This window comes from Canis lupus, chromosome 15 (assembly GCF_048164855.1).
Source record: "Canis lupus baileyi chromosome 15, mCanLup2.hap1, whole genome shotgun sequence".
Classification (NCBI taxonomy): Eukaryota; Metazoa; Chordata; class Mammalia; order Carnivora; family Canidae; genus Canis; species Canis lupus.
This window is the reverse complement of record NC_132852.1, coordinates 35,746,225-35,766,950: the sequence shown is the minus strand read 5'-3', so window position 1 is coordinate 35,766,950 and position 20,726 is coordinate 35,746,225. Positions and strand designations below refer to the sequence as shown.

Here is a 20,726-nt window from a genome sequence, read left to right as displayed (position 1 = left end):
ATATCAGAAAGGGAGACAGAACGTAAAGACTGCTAACTCTGGGAAACGAACTAGGGGTGGTAGAAGGGGAGGAGGACGGGGGGTGGGAGTGAATGGGTGATGGGCACTGGGGGTTATTCTGTATGTTAGTAAATTGAACACCAATAAAAAATAAATTAAAAAAAAGAAAAAATAAATAAATAAATACCAGGCCAAAAACAAATCATAACTATGAAATAATCCTGTAAGAACAACTTTATTTTCCCATTATTTATTTATTTCATTGTGTATAGCTTGGCTTCTTAGGAAAATCTGTGGCTAGTAAAACGTTAAATGTAAACTTTTCTCCCCATTAGTATGACATTCACACATGTGAAGGGAGTAACTTGGAAACAGCATTCATTTTCTAGCTAAATGCACAAGTGGTGACTTCTATAATTTCAGTTTTGCAAGGACATTTTTGCCAGACAATTCTTGAGTTCTCCATCCATGGAACACTCTGCTTATATTCCTTACATGCAATATTTATGCATAAAATCAAATGGTGGTTTTCTCAGTTTCTAAAAGGAAAAAAAATAAAAAGAAATGGACGAAGCTAACTTAAAAAAATATATACATTCCTTTTTCATGATTTTCCTAAACCTATTTTAGTGTCTATTTATTAGGAAAATATTGGTACAGGTAACAAATGATAACAGTAGGAATTTAACTTAAAAATAGCCACTTCTGCATATTTCACTGAAGTCACTGAAGTATGTGATGCCTAATCATTTAGCTTTGTTATGATCTGTGTTGTATCCTGTATTTAATTTATTTGAATATTTCTATGTACCTTATCTTTTTTTCCAAATTACATGAAAAAAATGATGGGATTAACATATCAAAATTATGTTGCTTATGGTAAATTTTCCTGATTGTCTATAACCTGATTAAACTTTTTAAGTCTAATATATATGTTACTGAAGGAATGAAAAATATTGAAAGGTTATTCATGATTCTTCTAAAAATCTGTTGTTTAGTCAAGTAACCAAAAGAGAAAATATATATTTATTATCTAAATTCATTATGGTATTTGCATTGGTGATATTGATGGCTCACTTTTTGCTAGGCATAATTTACAGGCATTCACATCATTTGAATTTAATTCAACAATTATTTTTACATGTTTACTATAAGCCTGAAACTGGACAGATATCAAAATATGTGTGACAACATCCCTGTCTCTCCAATAAATAAATAAATGCAAATAAATGATGGATTTTTGTGTTAGAATGGTAACTTGTAATAGTTTGGGGATGGTGGGATTGAAATGATGAGGACTAGAAATAATAGGTTCATTAAAGGAAATTTTATAAAGTTTAGGCCAAAAATGTCTACAGCCTCAGGATGAGAGTGGGAAGAAAAATAAAGTTGTAGAAATATCCGAGATTTATTTAAGAATAAAAATCAGCTTGCTGAATAATATAATATGGAGATTGGTGAAATTGTTGAGAAGACCTAGACATTGAGATGAGAAGCGCACCAATTTTATTTCATTTTTTATGGCTTTATCTATAACTTTTCAGAAAATTACCTACAGTTATCATTTTTTAAAGTTTTATTTAAACTTAAACTTTTATTTAAATTAAGTCCCAGTTAGTTAACAGACAGTGTAACATCAGTTTCAGGCATACTATATAGTGATTCAGCACTTCACACAACATCCAGTCTTTGTTACAAGTGCCTTCCTTAATTTCCATCACTTGTTTCACCCATCCCTCCACCCATCAGCACTCTGGTAACCATCACCTATAGTTAAGAGTCTGTTTCTTCGTTTGCCTCTCTCTCTCTCTCTCTCTCTCTCTCTTTTGCCTCTCTGTTCATTTATTTTGTTTCTTAAATTCCATACATGAGTGAAATCCTGTGGTATTTCTCTTCCTCAGACTGACTTTTTCACTTAACATTATACCTCTAGAACCTATTCATGTCATTGCAAATTACAAGATTTCGTTCTTTTCATGGCTGAGTAATATTCCATTATATATATTGATGACTTCTTCTTTATTCATCAGTCAATAGACAAGGACTGTTTTCATAATTTGGTTATTGTAGATAATACTGCTGTAACATTGGGGTGCATTTATCCCTTTGAACTCGTATTTTTATATTCTTTGGGTATTTTTAACTTTTTGAGGAACCTCCACACTGTTTTCCAGAGTGGCTGCACCGGTTTGCATTCCCACCAACAGTACAGGAGGGTTACCCTTTCTCCACATCCTTGCCAACACCTATTTCTTATGCTGTTGGTTTTTGCCATTTTGACTGGTATGAGGTGGCATTTCATTGTAGTTTTGATTTGCAATTCCCTGATGATATTTGATGTTAAGCATCTTTTCATGTGTCTGTTGGTCATCAGTATGTCTTCTTTGGACAAAGTTCTCTTCATGTCTTCTGACCATTTTTTAATTGGATTCTTCATTTTTGGGGTGTTGAGTTATATAAATTCTTTATAGATTTTTGATATTAATCCTTTATCAGATATGTCATTAGCAGATATTTCCTTCCATTCCATAGGCTGCCTCTTAGTTTTGTTATTTCCTTCATTGTGCAGAAGCTTTTTATTTTGATGTAGTCCCTTTATTTTTGCTTTTATTTCTCTTACCTCAGAAAATCCATCAAGAAATATGTTGCTATGGCTGGTGTCAAAGAAGTTATTGCCTCTGTTCTTCTCTAGGATTTTAATGGTTTCCTGTTTCACATTTAGGCCATTAATCCATTTTGAATTTATTTTTTGTGTATGATATAAGAAAGTAGATCAGTTTCATTCTTTTGCATGTTGCTCTTCTGTCTTCTTAACACCATTTGTTGAAGAGACTGTCTTTTTCCCATTGGATGTTCTTTTCCTGCTTTGTTGAAGATTAATTGACCATATAGTTGTGGTTTAATCTCTTGGTTTTCTATTCTATTCATTGATCTATGTGTCTATTTATTTTACTATGTGTCTATTTTTGTGCAAATACTATACTCTCTTAAATTGACTACAGCTTTGTAATATACCTTGAAGTCCAGAATTGTGATACCTCCAGTTTTCTTTTTCATTTTCAGGATTGCTTTAGTTATTCAGTGTCTTTTGCAATTCCATACGGATTTGGGGATTGTTTGTTCTATTTCTATGAAAAATGCTGTTGGTATTTTGATAGGGATCGCATTAAATGTATAGGTTACTTTGGGTAATATAGACATTTTAACAATATTTGTTCTTTCAGTCCATGAACATGGAATGTCTTTCCATATCTTTGTGACATCTTCATTTCTTTCAGCAGTATTTTTATAGTTTGCAGAGTCTTTCACCAATTTGGTTAGGTTTATTTCTAGGTATCTTATTGTTTATGGTGCAATTGTAAATGGGGTTAATTCTTTATTTTCTCTTTCTGCTGCTTCCTTAAGGTGTGTCAAAATGCAACAGATTTCTGTATGTTGACTTTGTATTTTCAACTTTACTGAATTCATTTATCAGTTCTAGCAATTTTTTATGGCATCTTTAGGATTCTCTCTATATAGCATTATGTCATCTGGAAATAGTGAATTATTTCTTCCTTACTGATTTGGATGCCTTTTATTTCTTTATGTTTTCTGATTGCTGAGGTTAGGACTATGACTACTATGTTAAATAACAATGGTGAGAGAGGACATTCTTGTCTTCTTGTGACTATAAAGGAAAAGCTCTCAGGTTTCCCCCATTGAGGATGATATTAGCAGTGGGTCTTTCATAGATGGCCTTTACTATGTTGAGATATGTTCCCTCTAAACCGACTTTGTTGAGAGTTTTTATCACATTGTACTTTGTCAAATGCATTTTTCACATCGATTGAAATGATCATATAGTTCTTATCCTTTCTTTTATTCATGTGATGTATCACATTGATTGATTTGTGAATATTGAACCATCCTTGCAGCCCAGGAATAAATCCTGCTTGATCATGGTAAGTGATATTTTTCATGTATTGTTGGATTTTTTTTACTAGTATTGAGAATTTTTGCACCCATTTTTATCAACCTCTACTTATGCACTCTCTCTTTCTCTAAAATGAATGAATAAATAAATAATCTTAAAAAATATTCTCTTAATTGTTTGTATTTCTGTGGTATTAGTTGTTATTCCTCCTCTTACTTGTGATTTTATCTATTTGGGGCCTTTCTCTTTTATTTTTTCTAAAAGATTTTATTTATTTATTGGAAAAAGAGAGAGCACAGGGTTGGAGGAGGAGGAGAGCAATTGTTTGTTTTTTTTTCTGCTTAGATAATCTGTCCATTGATATAAGTGGGGTGTTAAAGTCCCCTGCTATTATTGTATTATATTCAATAAGTTCCTTTATGTTTGTTATTAGTTGTTTTATATATTTGGGTGCTTCAATATTGGGGGCATAAATATTTACAATTGTTATATCTTCATGTTGGATTGTCCCCCTTATGATTTTATAATGGCCTTCTTTGTCTCTTATCACAGTCTTTGTTTTAAAGACTAGTTTTTCTGATATAAGCTTTACTATTCCAGTTTCCTTTGAAATCCATTTGCATGATAAATGTTTCTCCATTCCCTCACTTGCAATCTTTAGGTCTAAAATGAATCTATTGTAGATAGCATAGAGATGGATATTGTTTTTCAATCCATTCTGACACCCTATATCTTCTGTTTGGGGATTTGGTCTATTTACATTCAAAATAACTATTGATAGATATGTATGTATTTATTGCCATTTCATTCTTGTTTTGTCATTGTTTCTGGAGATTTTCTTGTCTTTGTCACTTTGGTGTCTCCTTTCCACTCAAATGGTCACCTGCAATATTTCTTTCAGGGTTGGTTTAGAGAAAGTAGTTGAAGCATACAACTATAAGAAATCATCAGATTGCTAGGGAAGAAAGTAAGAGAGTAAGAAAGAAACGAAGTCTTTTGTGTATCTTTCCATTTTTTCTATGTGTATTCTCTTCAATTTCTTTCACCAATATCTTATAGTTTTCAGAGTATAGGTCTCTTTACCTCCTTGTTTAAATGTATTCCTGGATATTTTATTCGGTCGATACGATAGTAATGGAATTATTTTCTTAATTTCTCTTTCTGACAGTAAGTAGAGGAAGATCTCTACATGCATACTTGCATGTGTGTGTGTTTTCATCCTCCTATTGAGACCTTTCACAAAATAAAACTTTTAAATTTGGATGAAATGTTATTTATTGTTATTTTTGCATTTATTGCATTTATGGTATTATGATTAGGAATTCTTCACCAACTGTTTGATCCCAAAGGTTTTCTCTTTTTTATTGCCCTTAAGTTTTGATATTTCCCACTCAAAATCTCTTCAAACTAACAAGTTCAGAAAGGTTGCAGTAATAATAGATCAACTAAGTTAATTGCATTTCTACCACCAACAAATGTGTGAAAATAGATATTAAAATGCATTTCAGTTTATACTTTCTAGGAAAATTAATATACTCTTCAGCATTTATATTCAGTATGCAGTATGCATTTTAAAATTAAAAATACTGATTAGAAAATCAAAGAAAATGAAATAAATGGAAAGATGTATTCATGAGTTGGAACATTTAATGTCTCAAAGAGCTAAATTATCTTAAAAGTGATCTGCAGTTTTGACACAATTCATATTAAAATTGCAGCAACTGTTTTTGTAAACAAGATAATTATAAAATGTACATGAAAATTCCAATGACCTAGAATAGTCAAACCAATCTTGGAAAAGATGAGTAAAGAGAACATTGTCTTTACAAAGAGAACATTGATGCTGTCTTACTATATAACTATAGTTATCAAGATAGAATAGTACTAGCTAACAGATACTAGAACAGTTGAATTGAGTAGAGAACCCAGAAATAATGAACAAGCCTAATTGAATGGAAAAATCATAGCCTTTTAAATAAATGGTGCGACTGCAATTAAACATCCATTGGCAAAAGAATGAACCTGGACTGATATCTCATACATTATGCAAAATTAGATAAAATTTGATCCAAGAGTTAAGTGTAAAATGTAAAACTTTTGAAGAAAAGGTTAGGAAAAAAATTTGTGATCTAGAACTAGTCAAAGAGTTCTTAGCTTTAACACTGAAACCACAACACATAAGAGGAAAAGTAGATAGATTTGACTTTATTAAATTTTAAAACATATGCTCTGTAAGAAACCCTGTTGAAAGGATTAAAAAAATTGAAATTCAGACTGGGAGAAAATAGTTTCAGACTGAATATCTGATATGGGACACTCATCTTGATTGTAAAAGAACCTCAAACAGGTCACCAAAGAAATCAAAAGTGAAATAAAAAAAATTCTCCAAGACAAATGAAAAGGGAACTACAATATATCAAAACTTATGGATTCAGTAAAAGCAATTGTCAGAGGAAATTTCATAGGAATAAATGCCTACCTCAAGAAACAAGAAAGATATCAAATAAACAATCTAACTTAGCACATAAAGAAACTAAAGGAGGACAAATTAAGCCCAAAGCTAGTAGAAAGAAGGAAATAATAAAGATCAGAGTAGAAAAAAATGATATAGAGACTAAAAAGCCAATAGAAAAGATCAATAAAGTCAAGAGCTGATTCTTTGAAAGGACTTTAAAATCAGACAAAACTTTAGCAAGACTTACCAAGAAAAAAAGAGATGACTCAAATAAATAAAATCAGAAGTGAATGAAGAGATTATAACTGGTGCCACAGAAATTCGAAGGATCATAAGAGAATACCATAAACAATTATATGCCAACAAATTGAACAACCTAGAAGAAATGGATAAATTCCTACAAGCTACAACCTTCCAAGACTGAATCATGAAGAAACAAAAATTCTGAAAGCACCAAATACTACCAAGGAGATTGAATCAGTAAACTAAAATCCTCCCCAAAATGGCCCAGGACCAGATGGCTTTTCTGTTAAATTATACTAATCATTCAAAGAACCATTAAAACCTTTATTTCTCAACTCTACCAATAAATAGAAGAGGAGGAAACACTTCCAAATGCATTTTTATGAGGCCCACAATATCCTGATAACTAAATCAGATGAGAACACTACAAGAAAATAAAAATATAGATCAATATCCCTGATATAGATGCAAAAATCCTCAACAAAATATTATCAAACCAAATTCAACAATACACTAAAAGGATCATACACAGTGTGCCTAGGTGGCTCAGTATATTAATCATCTGCCTTGGGCTCAGGTCATGATCCTGGGGTCCTGGGATCAAGCCCCACATCAGAGTCCCTGCTCAATGAGGAACATGTTTCTCCCTCTCCCTCTGCCTGCCACTCCATCTGCTTGCACTCTCTCTGTCAAATAAATAAATAAAATCTTTTAAAAAATAAAAATAAATAAAAGGATCACTATGATCAAGTGGAATTTATTCAAGGGATATAAGGATGTTCAACATCTACAAATCAGTGTTTTATAGCACATTAACAAAATGAATAATAAAAATCATATGACCATTTCAATAGATGCAGAAAAATCATTTGACAAAATTCAGCATCCATTTTTTATAAAAACTCAACAAAGTGGGTATAGAGAGAACATACCTCTACATAATAAAAGTCATATAGGATGAACCCACACCTAACATCATACTTAGTGAAAAGCTGAAAGTTTTTCCTCTGAGATCAGGCACATTATCTTGTTCCTGGATGCCCATTCTTGCAATTATATTCATCCTTCTACTGGAACTCCAAGCCAGAGAAATTAGGCAAGAAAAAGAAATAGCATAAAAAATCAGAAAGGAAGCAGTAGAATTGTTTCTGTTTACAGATAATATGGTCTTATATATAGAAAACCCCAAAGGTTAAAAAAAAAAAAAAAAAAAAAAAAAAAAAAAAAAAAAAAAAAAAACCTGTCAGAACTAATAAGCAAATACAGCAAAGTTGAAGGAAAGAAAATCAACATGCAAAAATCAGTTGTGTTTTTACATACAATCAACAATCAAAAAAGATATTAAGAAAAAAATCTCATTTACAATAGCATCAAAAAGAATGAAATACTTAGGAATAAGTTTAACCAATAAGGTGACAGGCTTATACACTTAAACTAGAAAACATTGCTGAAAGGAGTTAAGGTAAAAATAAATGGAAAGACATTTCATGCTTATGGATTTGAAGATTTAATATTGTTAAAATATTCATACTACCCAAAGTGATCTACAGATTCAATACAATTCCTATCAAAATTCTAATGGTACTTTTTTTTTTTACAAAAATAGAAAATAAAATCCTAAAGTTCATATGGAACCAAAACTGACCTTTAGGAGCCAAAATAATCTTGAGGAATAGGAACAAAGCAGTAGGCCTCATACTTCCTGATTTGAAAACATTAAAAAGCTACAGTAACTGAACAATATGTTATTGGAATAAAGACAGACACATAAACCAACAATGCAGAATAGAGAGCCCAGAAGTCATCTCACATATATGGCAACTAATCTTTGGAAAAGGAGTCAAGACTAGTCATTGTTGTAAAGGTAGTGGCTTCAACAAATAGTGTTTGGGAAACTGGGTATGCACAAGCAAAGCAATGAAAGTGGGTCCTTTTCTCACACCACACACAATAATCAATACAAAGTGGATTAAATACTGAATTGCAAAATCTCAAATTGTAGCCTCTAACATGGGGGAAAACTTTGTAACAGCAGTGATGGCTGTGACACCAAAAACACGGTCACAAAGAAAAGTTACAAACAAAAGCAAAAATAAACAAGTGAGACTACATTAAACTAACAAGCACAGAAAAAAGAAAGAAAAGGCAACCTACAAAATGAGACAAAATATTTGTGAACCATGTGTCTGATAAATGATTAATACCTAAAATTTATAAGAATCTCCTATAATTCAATGGCAAAATAGTGGACTCAGTGCGACCCCGGCCGGTCCGGGCAGCGGTGGAGGGGTCGTCGCTACGGGAAGCCGCCCCTCCGCCGCCCCGCGCGCAGCCCTCCTCCCTGCTTCTCCGCGGCCGCTGTGGGAGGGGAGCACCGGGAGGCGCCGGCTGCCGCGGCCGCTGCCTCTCCCCGCCCCTGCGGGCGCGCCGCTGGGCAGGTGCTGAGCGCCCCCGAGCCCGCTCGCCGCCCCCCTCCCCCGCCCGGCCGCCCGGCCGCCGCAGTGCACATGGGGTGCTGGAGGTAGATGGGCGCCCGGCCCGGGCGGCGGCGGTGGGTGCAGCGCTGGGCAGAAGCAGCCGTGGACTCCAGCTGCCCCGGGCGCCCCTGCGAGCCCCGGCTGGGCCATGGGGACCTCCGCGAGCAGCAGCACCGCGCTCCCCTCCTGCGGCCGCGCGGCCGGCGCTACGACGGTCGCGGGCGCTCTTCTCCCGCTTGGATTCCTTAGCACCAGCACAGCTCAGCTAGAACAGAAGGCCTCAAATCTCCTTGGCAAATACCACCATGTTGACCGTGCCACCGGCCAGGTGCTAACCTGTGACAAGTGTCCAGCAGGAACCTATGTGTCTGAGCACTGTACCAACAGGAGCCTGCGTGTCTGTAGCAGTTGCCCTGTGGGGACCTTTACCAGGCATGAGAATGGCATAGAGAAATGCCATGACTGTAGTCAGCCATGCCCATGGCCAATGGTTGAGAAATTACCTTGTGCTGCCTCGACTGACCGAGAATGTGCTTGCCCACCTGGCATGTTCCAGTTTAATGGTACCTGCGCCCCCCATACGGTGTGTCCTGTGGGGTGGGGTGTGCGGAAGAAAGGGACAGAGACCGAGGACGTGCGGTGCAAGCAGTGTGCTCGGGGTACCTACTCTGATGTGCCTTCTAGTGTGATGAAATGCAAAGCATACGTAGACTGTCTGAGTCAGAACCTGGTGGTGATCAAGCCGGGGACCAAGGAAGCAGACAATGTCTGTGGCACACTTCCGCCCTTCTCCAGCACGACCTCACCTACCCCTGGTACAACCATCTTTTCACACCCGGAGCACATGGAATCCCATGAAGTCCCTTCCTCCACTTATGTTCCCAAAGGCATGAACTCAACGGAATCCAACTCTTCTGCCTCTGTTAGACCAAAGGTACCGAGTGGCATCCAGGAAGGGACAGTCCCTGACAACAGAAGCTCGGCAAGGGGTGAGGAAGGCATGAACAAGACCCTCCCAAACCTCCAGGTAGTCAACCACCAGCAAGGCCCCCACCACAGACACATCCTGAAGCTGCTGCGGTCCATGGAGGCAACTGGGGGCGAGAAATCCAGCACACCCATCAAAGGCCTCAAGCGGACTCACCCCAGACAGAACTTGCACAAGCATTTCGACATCAATGAACATTTGCCCGGGATGATTGTGCTTTTTCTGCTGCTGGTGCTTGTGGTGATAGTGGTATGCAGTATCCGGAAAAGCTCAAGAACTCTGAAAAAGGGGCCCCGGCAGGACCCTAGCACCATTGTGGAAAAGGCAGGGCTGAAGAAATCCGTGACCCCGACCCAGAACCGGGAGAAGTGGATCTACTATTGCAATGGCCACGGGATTGACATCCGGAAACTCGTAGCAGCCCAAGTTGGAAGCCAGTGGAAGGACATCTATCAGTTTCCCTGCAATGCCAGTGAGAGAGAAGCGGCTGCTTTCTCCAATGGGTACCCGGCGGACCCTGAGCGGGCCTACGCAGCTCTGCAGCACTGGACCATCCGGGGTCCCCAGGCCAGCCTCGCCCAACTAAGCAGCGCCCGCCGCCAGCACCGGCGCAATGATGCTGTGGAGAAGATTCGGGGGCTGATGCAAGCTACGGCCCAGCTGGAAACTGACAAACTGGCTCTCCCGATGAGCCGCAGCCCCCTTAGCCCGAGCCCCAGCCCCAGCCCCAACCCGAAACTGGAGAATTCCGCTCTGCTGACGGTGGAGCCTTCCCCGCTGGGTAAGAGCAAGGGCTGCTTCGTGGATGAGTCCGAGCCCCTGCTTCGCTGTGACTCCACATCCAGCGGCTCGAAGGCGCTGAGCGGGACGGGCTCCTTTATTACCAAAGAAAAGAAGGACACAGTGTTGCGGCAGGTACGCCTGGACCCCTGTGACTTGCAGCCTATTTTTGATGACATGCTCCACATTCTGAATCCTGAGGAGCTGCGGGTGATTGAAGAGATTCCTCAGGCTGAGGACAAGCTGGACCGTCTATTTGAGATTATTGGAGTCAAGAGCCAGGAAGCCAGTCAGACCCTCTTGGACTCCGTATATAGCCATCTTCCCGACCTGCTGTAGAACAACGAGGGATACCGCACTCTGGAAATTACTCCATTTAGTGGCAGGGTGGTTTTTCATTTGTTTTGGTTTTATTTTTCTGATTTTTGGGGGGATGTGTGTGCGTGCGTGTGAGTGTGTGTGCATGTGTGTGTGTGTTTGTGTGTGTTTAATAGAGTATATGGCCAGTGTTTTGGGTTCTTTTTTCTTTTTTTAACCCTTCTAGGAAGATAGTTTATGAGCCTTCTCAAGGTGTTAACTGTTGAAAAATGCCCACCACTAAAGCTTTTTAGGTTCCGTATTTTCTTTGTTTTGACTTCTTATGTGTTTTCAAAATTGTTCTGTGCACTTTAAATTCACTTAATATACCACAAATGCAGTGTAGCTTTTCCCTGCACACTGGATTGTGAGGCTTTTAACTTCTTCAAAGTATAATGGCATCTTGTTAATTCTATCAGCAGTCTTCATGTCTCGACATCCACATCTCCTTTTTTTTTTTTTTTTTAATGATAGTCACAGAGAGAGAGAGAGAGAGAGAGAGGCAGAGACACAAGCAGAGGGAGAAGCAGGCTCCATGCACCGGGAGCCCGATGTGGGATTCGATCCCGGGTCTCCAGGATCGCGCCCTGGGCCAAAGGCAGGCGCCAAACCGCTGCACCACCCAGGGATCCCCACATCTCCTTTTTTTTTAATCATTACTATTTTTATTATTGTTTGTAATTTACAAATTTTCTTAAGATTTGAAGAAATGTAATACCCCATTGAGTTACTGTAATGCAATTAGATTTTGAGTTCTCTTTTTAATATGCCTTGTATAGTTCATATTCATGGCTGAAACTTGACCACACTGTTGCTGATTGTATGGTTTTCACTTGAGCACCGTGTAGAATGCCTGATTCCTTGTGCTACTCTTCTGCTAATATGCTCTGGGCTGGAGACATGAAATCCTCAAGCCATCAGAACTTGCTACTTAAGTGGCTTGACAACTGGGCCACCAAAGAACTTGAACTTCATCTTTTAGGAATTGAGCTGTTCTGGAACATACTGCTGCACTTTGGAAAGTCCCAACTAAGTGCCAGTGGCACCTTTTTCCATAGGGAATTTGCCCAGCTTTGCTTTAAATGATGTCTTGTTTTTTATATATAAGTAGTCTGTAGGTCCAATCTGCCTCAAGGCCTTGGTCTTGGTGGGTCTCCTTCGTCATTCAATCACTTTAATTAAAAATGGCTGCAGCTGTAAGGACTCTTGTCTGATATATTTGCAACTCTGCTCCCATTTATAAACCTGCTCTCTCTCTAATGCTCAGTTGGCAGACTCGAATGCAAAGGTGGTGTGGACTCCCTTTGTGTGGGTGGGATTTGTGGGTCATGGTGAGGGATCGATATGAGAAAAATGCCTTCAAGTATACTAATTTATTAATAAATATTAATGCCTTCAAGTGTACTAATTTATTATTAATATTTTGCTATTTGTTAAAAAACAGTGATGTTCAATCATAAGGGAAATGTAAATCAAAACCACAATGTTACTTCACACGTGTTTGGATGACCATTAAAAAAAAAAAAACTGGAAAATAATTAGTGGTAGTGAGAATGTGGAGAAATTAGAACCCCATTACACTGTTGGTGGGAATGTAAAGTGGTCAGCTGCTATGGAAAACAGTGTGGAATTTCCTCAAATTAAAAAAAAAATTAAGATTTTATTTACTTATTCATTAGAGAAACGGGGGCAGGGGGCAGAGACACAGGTAGAGAGAGAAGCAAACTCCATGCGGGGAGCGGATGTGGGACTCGATCCTGGGCCTCCAAGCTCCTGGGCTGAAGACAGGCACTAAACCACTGAGCCACCCAGGGATACCCAAATTAAAAATGAATAACCATATAGCCTAGCCATTCCCTTTCTAGGTAATTATTCAAAATAATCGGAATCAGGATCTCAAATAGATATTTGCATTTCATTTTCATTGCTGCGACATTCAAAGAACAAAGCAATGGACAACCTAGATATCTATCAACAGATTAATGAACTTAAAAAATGTGGTATATACATATAATGGAGTATTATTTAGCCATAAAATAGAAAGAAATCCTGTCACATGCTACAACATGGATCAACCTTGACCACATTATGCTAATTGAAATAAGCAAGTCACAGAAGGACAAAAACTACATGATTCCAGTTAGTATTATCAGGTATCTACACTAGTCAAACTCAGAAGCATCAAGTAGAATGGTGGTGATGGAGACATGGGCTGGAGGAACTGGGAGCAGGGCAAAATGAGGAGTTGCTGTTCAGTGGATATAGAATATCAGTCATGCAAAATAAAAATGTTCTGGAGATCTATGTATAGCATTGTGCTTCTATAGTTAATAATACTGTCTACTAAGAATTTGTTAAGAAGTCAGATTTTAAGTAGTGTATTTTTTACCACAATAAAAAAAAATATGTTGAAGTCCTAACTCTTGGTACCTACTGTTTATTCTAAATCTCCCTCCAATTCAGCTACCACCTGGAAGTTCTCCATGGCTTCCTGAGACTGTGATGAAAACTTTATCCTGAAGTGCCAGAACCCTCAATAATCAAAATTTTCTTATTCTAGCATTGTTAGGCATATCCATTCACAGTTACAGTGGGACACACTCAGGTGTGTATCACATGGGTTCCACTCATATTCCACTACCCACCCCCTGTCTCCCTTGGGAAAAAACACTCCCAATTCCTCTGGCTAATCAGAGTCTATTATCCCTGCCAGTACAGTGACTCTTATTTTTTTGCTTTTTTGTCACTGGATACAAAAAGTTCAAAATGCCCTTTTTGTATTTTAGTTAGAAAGTTAGGAACTTGCTGTTTGTTCTGGAAAGAGCCTGCCTCCTTTAGAAACCATGACCTTCTATCCAAAGATCACAGAATGTGGGGCAGAGGCCAGAAAGTTCCCTAATTGGTGACTGGGAGAAAAGGTAGGTGGGGCCACTCCTACTACCACCCCTATATTCCCATTCTATAGTCCTTCCTACTTGTGACGCATTAGGAATTGTGAATTAATAAATATATTGCATCCTAACAATATTGTATTAGTCAAGTTTCTGCATAGAAACCAAACCAATGAAATATCTATATACATATATAAAGATACATGTGAGATTTATTTTAGAATTGTCCCATGTGGTTATGGGGGCAAAGAAGTTCCATAATCAGCCATCTGCAAGCTGGAGAACCACGAAAGCTGGTGGTATAATCAATGTTTGATGAGTCTGAAAACCTGAGAATCAGATGCTGATGAATTAATTTATCTGAGTCCATAAGAACCAGGAACACTGATGCTGAAAGGCAGGAAAAGATGGGTATCTCAGCTCAAGGAGAGAGCGAATTCACCCTTCCTCTACCTTTTTATTCTATTCAGATACTTAGAAACAATGTTTTACTGCGTATCTGGGTATCTTATAGCCCAGTCATGTTGACATATAAAATTAATCACCACAGAAATCATCCCATTATTTTAGAATACCTCCTTCAATCTGGTGCTTCAATTTTAACTTTAGAAAGCTGTTGAAGAGTTCTGTAAGGCTAAGTGGCACATTATGAGAAACAATCAGTGGATCTCATTCCCATGTGTGAATTGGGCACCTTGCTATGGGGCTATGAATGTGGGAGTCTATGCTATGGATTCCATTATATTACTGGTTATATCAATAATCCCATATACCATAGTGCCAGTTAAGGCTCTGCAGGTAGGAAAGGTTAGCCAATAATTGAACAAAATTAATAGAACAAAACTCTGGCCCTTCCAGGATGGAAAAAGTTGTGAACTTCCCACCAAGTTGCTTTCCTCAAAAAAAAAAAAAGAAAAAAAAAAAAGCTAATTTGAAGCTTAATGTGGGTCTCTGCCTCTGACAAGTTTGACATTCAGAGGCAGTAGTAACTATATTTGCTTCAGTAAGTGGAAATATAGATATTAGGCCTACACATAGCTACCATAGCTATGCCATTTATATGCCTATCATGACACTCCTGGGGAAATTTGGTTTTAATTAATATGTGATACAAAAAATACTAATACTTTGTACCTACTCTTATATGTGGGAATACCCACATGCCTCTACCACAGACCTCCTTGTCTCTAATGCTTCAGTACTTTTCAGGCCCATAACCAAAAGGCCAGAAGTCCAGGTTATTTATTGCCTCTCAGATTTGAATTCACTGTTCAATACTTGTTCTGCAATAATGGATTGAACTCTAAACATTTTATCCATTACTAGTGAGGATGATGCTAAACTTTGCCATTAGAGGATCCCAGAGGCACACTGAGGAAAGAAGAGATTCCTCTGGAGTGTATTGTGTTTTTCTTTTGCTTATTCCTTCTGCACAGGGAATATGAACATGGATGTAAAATATTACTGATATGAATGGAAAAGAATATATTCCCCAAATCAGTGGCCACACACCATGTGCTGAAGATTTTATTAATCACTTCAATAGACACATCTAACACATTGATTGAAATTAGGTATAGAGTTCAGCATTGAACAACACAAGTTTAAACTTCTTAGGTCCACTGATGTGCATTTTTTTCAATAAATATATGTACAATAGTATAAATGTATCTTCTCTTCCTTATGATTTTCTTAACATTTTTTCTCTAGCTTACTTTATTGTAAGAATATACTATATAATACATTTAACATGAAATATGTATTTAGTCGAGTGTTCATGTTATCAGTAAGGCTTCTGGTCAGTACTAAGCCATTTGTAGTTAATTTTGAGGGGAGTCAAAAAAGTTACACATGGATTTTTTACCTGTGGAGGGGGATTCAGCATCTGTTAGAGATGTTCTGAGCTGTTCAAGGGTGAATTGTATTGTTAGATATGGCAGCATCAGTCTAATCATTTATCAAGTTCCATCTCATTTTTGCAGGAACCAGACTGACAAATTAAACAAAAATATGATGGAGACTACTGTCCCTGCAGTAACAATGGTACTAATTTCTCCTACCTCCTTTCCCCAATATATGTCTGTTTTTTTGCTTTTGAGTATAGTTGACACGGAATATTCTGTTTTGGGTGTACAACACAGTGATTTAACAATTCTACGTGTCACACTATGCTCACCACAAGTGTAGCTATTAACTGTCACCATACAAGATATGTTGTTTTTGATTTACCATCCTGGCCAGAAGAGATGACGTCAGTCAGAAGTTTACTTTTGGTCTTTCCTACTAGGATAATAGCTTTTACTCAACAGGTGAGGGATCCAATGTGGAATTATCTCAACTGCCAAGTATATCAATTTCAGTTATGTATTTGAGAACTGAGGGAATGACCATTGGAGGGATCTATAGATCCAGGAGGCAACTATGAGCCAAACTTTAGCCAAGAACCAATTTATTATCTGGTTCTCTTAGGCCCCAAATCCAACAGGGGTGCTGATGATCCTTTCGGTATCAATATCAACCCAGATTTTGTATCTAATTACCCTCAAAATATATTGTCAATCCCCCTTTGCCAGTGTACAGACACTTGAGTAATTGGCTTAACTTCCCTTAAGACAGGAGGAGTCAAGATAGTTTATACTCTCCATGGAGTTAGAGGGTCTTTCCAACAAGCCATATTCTCATTCAAAGAGTTTCAGATCTGGGCAATTGGGTGGCTCAGTGGTTGAGCTTCTGCCTTTGGCTGAGGTTGTGATCCCAGGGTCCTGGGATTAATTAATCCCCTGTAGGGAGCCTGCTTCTCCCTCTGTCTATGTCTCTGCCTCTCTGTGTCTCTCATGAATAAAAAAATAAAATATTAAAAAAAACCTAAATAAAAACTGGTTCAGGTCTGGGAGCTGAGACTCAGGGATTGTGATTTTTTTATTGGGAGATAATCCTTGGTCTCCTGCTATTCTTGCTTTCTCTTCATTATTGATGTAATCAACTCCCTAGTGGCTGCCAGTCTATTTTGCATCCAAAAAGCCACAATTCTCTATTTACTGTCTGCAAAACTACCTGTGAGTCAAGTCCCCTTGGCGGCTCCTTACCCATACTAATCACAGTGGTAATTATGGCCTCTTGGATTCTGGCAGCTAAGCATTACCCCCTGACCAGTAGATCACCATCTGTGTTATGACAGATTTAATCCTAATTATTGGCCTAGGAGTCAAAAGAAGAGATGGGAAACTCCTATGGGATAGGGGTGGAGGCACCTATTGTCTTGTGGGGAAGAAATGTCTACAACACCTTCAAGCATAGTGGCTTCCAACCAATGAGCAGAGGAGGTGGGAAGAGAATGGCATACATCAAGAAGTCCTCTTCCCTGTTTTCAAGATCTCAGGTTTTTCCCATAATGCTATGACCTTAGCCTAACAGATCTCCTCTGGCTAAGTATTCAGATGTCTCTGGAACTTGCAAGTGTGACAAACACATCTGCCAGCCATTCACCTGCATCCCTCATGCAACAACGGCTGATAAAGGCCTCCTTGTAAGCCCCACTGAGACTCTATGGCTTGCAGGCATAGGAAGTAACTGATTGTCAATACCTTTCAATCTCTTATCCTTCTACAAGGCATCAACAAAATTTAGCACTAAACAGCTAACTCCACTGATTTAAACGTCTGCTTTATTTCCACCACCACATTCTCCTCTAGCCGGCTATTTTTCCTTGTCGCCATGAAATTTTTAGAGTTTTACTGCCACCTGGTGGTAGGGACAATCTGCGCCCTTTTTCCAACCAGGATCCTGTCATCCTTGCTTGTTAAAGAATTAGAAATCAAACCAAGTCCACATCTTACTACCAATTTACTTGTAACACTTCCAGTATTCCACTTCCAGTTTTAATCTGGAGATGCCAAGACAGGCATAAATGTGCGTGGATTTTATTAGATGAAAACCACTGTGAAAAATGGGGAGAATGATAAAAAGCCTGAGAAAGTTGGCAGACAGTGAAGCAAGTCTGACCCCAAGGGAAGGAGATAGGGACAGAAAAATGAATAGTAGCAGCCTAGGATTCACACAGTTTAAGGAGGATCCATTCAATGTAAGGAAGGCTCATCAGGACTGTGGGGAAGTCCTCAAGCCAGAGGCAGCTGTCAGAGGAGTACCGAGTCTTCCAGGATTGCCTGCCTTAGTATCTCTATTAAGATTCCACCATTGGTTGGGATCATGGACAGTGTGGCCTTAACAAAACTGTGTAGCAGTTCAGACCCTTCACCACTCATGCTCCTTGTAGTAGGAGGACTGCAAAGAACATTCTTGTGGCTGTCACTCATGGCACTCAGTTTATGAACACACTTATGTGTAGCCAGGGTGTCCAACTTTTAGAAATGGATATAGGCATATATAGCCATTGATGTAGCAGTGGCACTTTTCCAATGTCAATATACCTCAGAAATTTGTTTGGCATCCAACTCAGAAACTAGCAAACTGATTCTATAGGGACTTGTGAGGGAATGGAGCAGAGGGGAGCCATAGCCAAATAACCAGAGCCCTGTCAGAGGATGCTTTAGAAGGTCTTGTCTTACATCATGGGAACTATGGCAGCCTTGTATCGAGTTACAGATGTCACAACCTTTGTTTTTTTCCATTTCATATGTGGTAGGGACAGTAATTCTCACCAAATATTCCACGAGTTCTCCTGATGTATGCCAGCCTCCTTTGAAGTTAGAATTATGTGACTAGATTGAGCCAATGCACCATGGGAATAAATTATTTGTATCACTGCCAGTTAGTTAGTGGACAGATATGGGTTTTCCACATTTTCTTCAGTTTTGTTAGCAATATGAAAATATAGAGCTGCAAGACTGAAGAAGCCTGGAAGACTAGTCATCAAATAGAGGACAGACTCTGCTACCCAGAAAAAGTACCATACCTGCACAAGATGACATAATCCATCAGAATCCAAGAATCAGCTAAAGCAATGAGTCAAAGAGGAAAATGTTATTATGAATAATCTCAAATTTCATAGGTGAGTTCATTCTCCTTGGTATCTTTCCCTGGTTCCTAACTGTAATTCTGGAGAGGCAGGCAAGCTCTGTATATTTTCCTTTGGTGAGCCACATGTGCATACTCTGCATGTCCTGAGCTCTACCTGTTTAAGTTGGACTCTGCTTTTACCCAGGAGTTCAAAAAAGCAACCTCACATAACACACTTAGGGAGAGGTACAACCGCCAACAAGAATTATTTTGGTAATCTGTGTCTAGTTCACCATAAGGCTAGTGGGCATTTAGGTAGGCATATGAACTCAGATAAAACACTGATTCTGTGTGTGTGTGTGTGTGTGTGTGTGTGTTTGTGTGTGTGTATTTGAGTTAGCAGCAATGAAGAGTATTTTATATCAGGAGAATAACCAGCATTATCAGAAAAATATCCTACTGATTACATATTTCAAAGATAGGTACCTCAGAATAAGTATTTTGCAAAATCTCCCTGGGTAGAATATGCACATAATTATGAGCTACTTGTATACAAGGAAAAGAGACAAAAGTCAAGGATAAATAACACCAATATTTAAGGGCAATTAAATGGATGGTAACAAAGTACACTGAGAAAGAATCATCAGGAATAGACACACTATTAGGAATTAGAAGAGAATGGAAATGTTTCCGAAATGAAAGGACCAAATTTTAAATGAGGAATAATCAAATATAAAAAAAATTAACAAAAAATTAAAAGAAAACTGAAATGAATTCATAGAAATTAACACTGTAGAGGTAAGTGATTATTTTTCCAGACTAATTCCAGAAAAATGTCAGATACCAAAGCCTGTCTGCATTAAGCAATGAGGAAATGGTGTTGCATTTGGATTTCTGAGAACTTACATCTAGTACTGAAGGAAGAGTTCACATGACTGTATATCTGCACAAGATCGCATATTTTGGCTGGTACAGAATTACTAAGCCTTGCATTTCCCGAACAGGAAAAATATCCTTAAAGTATTACATGACTATGTGATTTCCAAATTTTCAGTTTTTTCACACAATTTGTATGGAATTATGAGTAATAGAGAAGTTTTCTCCAGGAAGCAGAACATTTTATTTCAGCAGCATTCTCCTAACTGCAGCATCATCTCCTTTTCAAATCCAAAAGCAAAATGAATTTCCTACAAAACATTTCTACTCCATCTTTGCTGGATCATATGGTAGTTCAAGTTCTAATTTTTTGAGGAACCTCCATACTTTTTTCTATAACATCTTCATTTTGCATTCCCATCAACAGTGTGCAATAGTTCCAATTTCTCCACACCTTCAGTAAACTTGTCTTTTTTTTATGAGTGCAAAATTTCTTGCCAGCTGGTAGAAACTGGCCCCAGCACACCACTGCCAAGGGTGCCAGTAAAGAGGAAGATCCAGGTTCTGTAGGGCCCAAACTATATAAAATTTGATGAACCCTGAGAAAAAGAATACAAAATTTAAGGTCCTGACTTTGAAAAGAGCCCTATTCAAGTAAGTGATCCTGATGCTTTTGCTTTCTCAGCTCCATGATAAATCTACTCTTTTTTGGTAAACAGGTGTCTCGACTGGCTAAAGTGGATACAAATCTTTCAAAGAGGAGAAGCAGTAACAAGAGGAAGATTGAGTA

The 20,726-nt window shown here is 38.2% G+C and overlaps 1 pseudogene; it reads left to right on the top strand.

Annotated features, from left to right (window-relative positions):
- Positions 1-9,236: 9,236 nt before the first annotated feature.
- Positions 9,237-11,688, top strand: LOC140604880 (tumor necrosis factor receptor superfamily member 21 pseudogene; annotated as a pseudogene).
- The last annotated feature ends 9,038 nt before the right edge of the window (positions 11,689-20,726 follow it).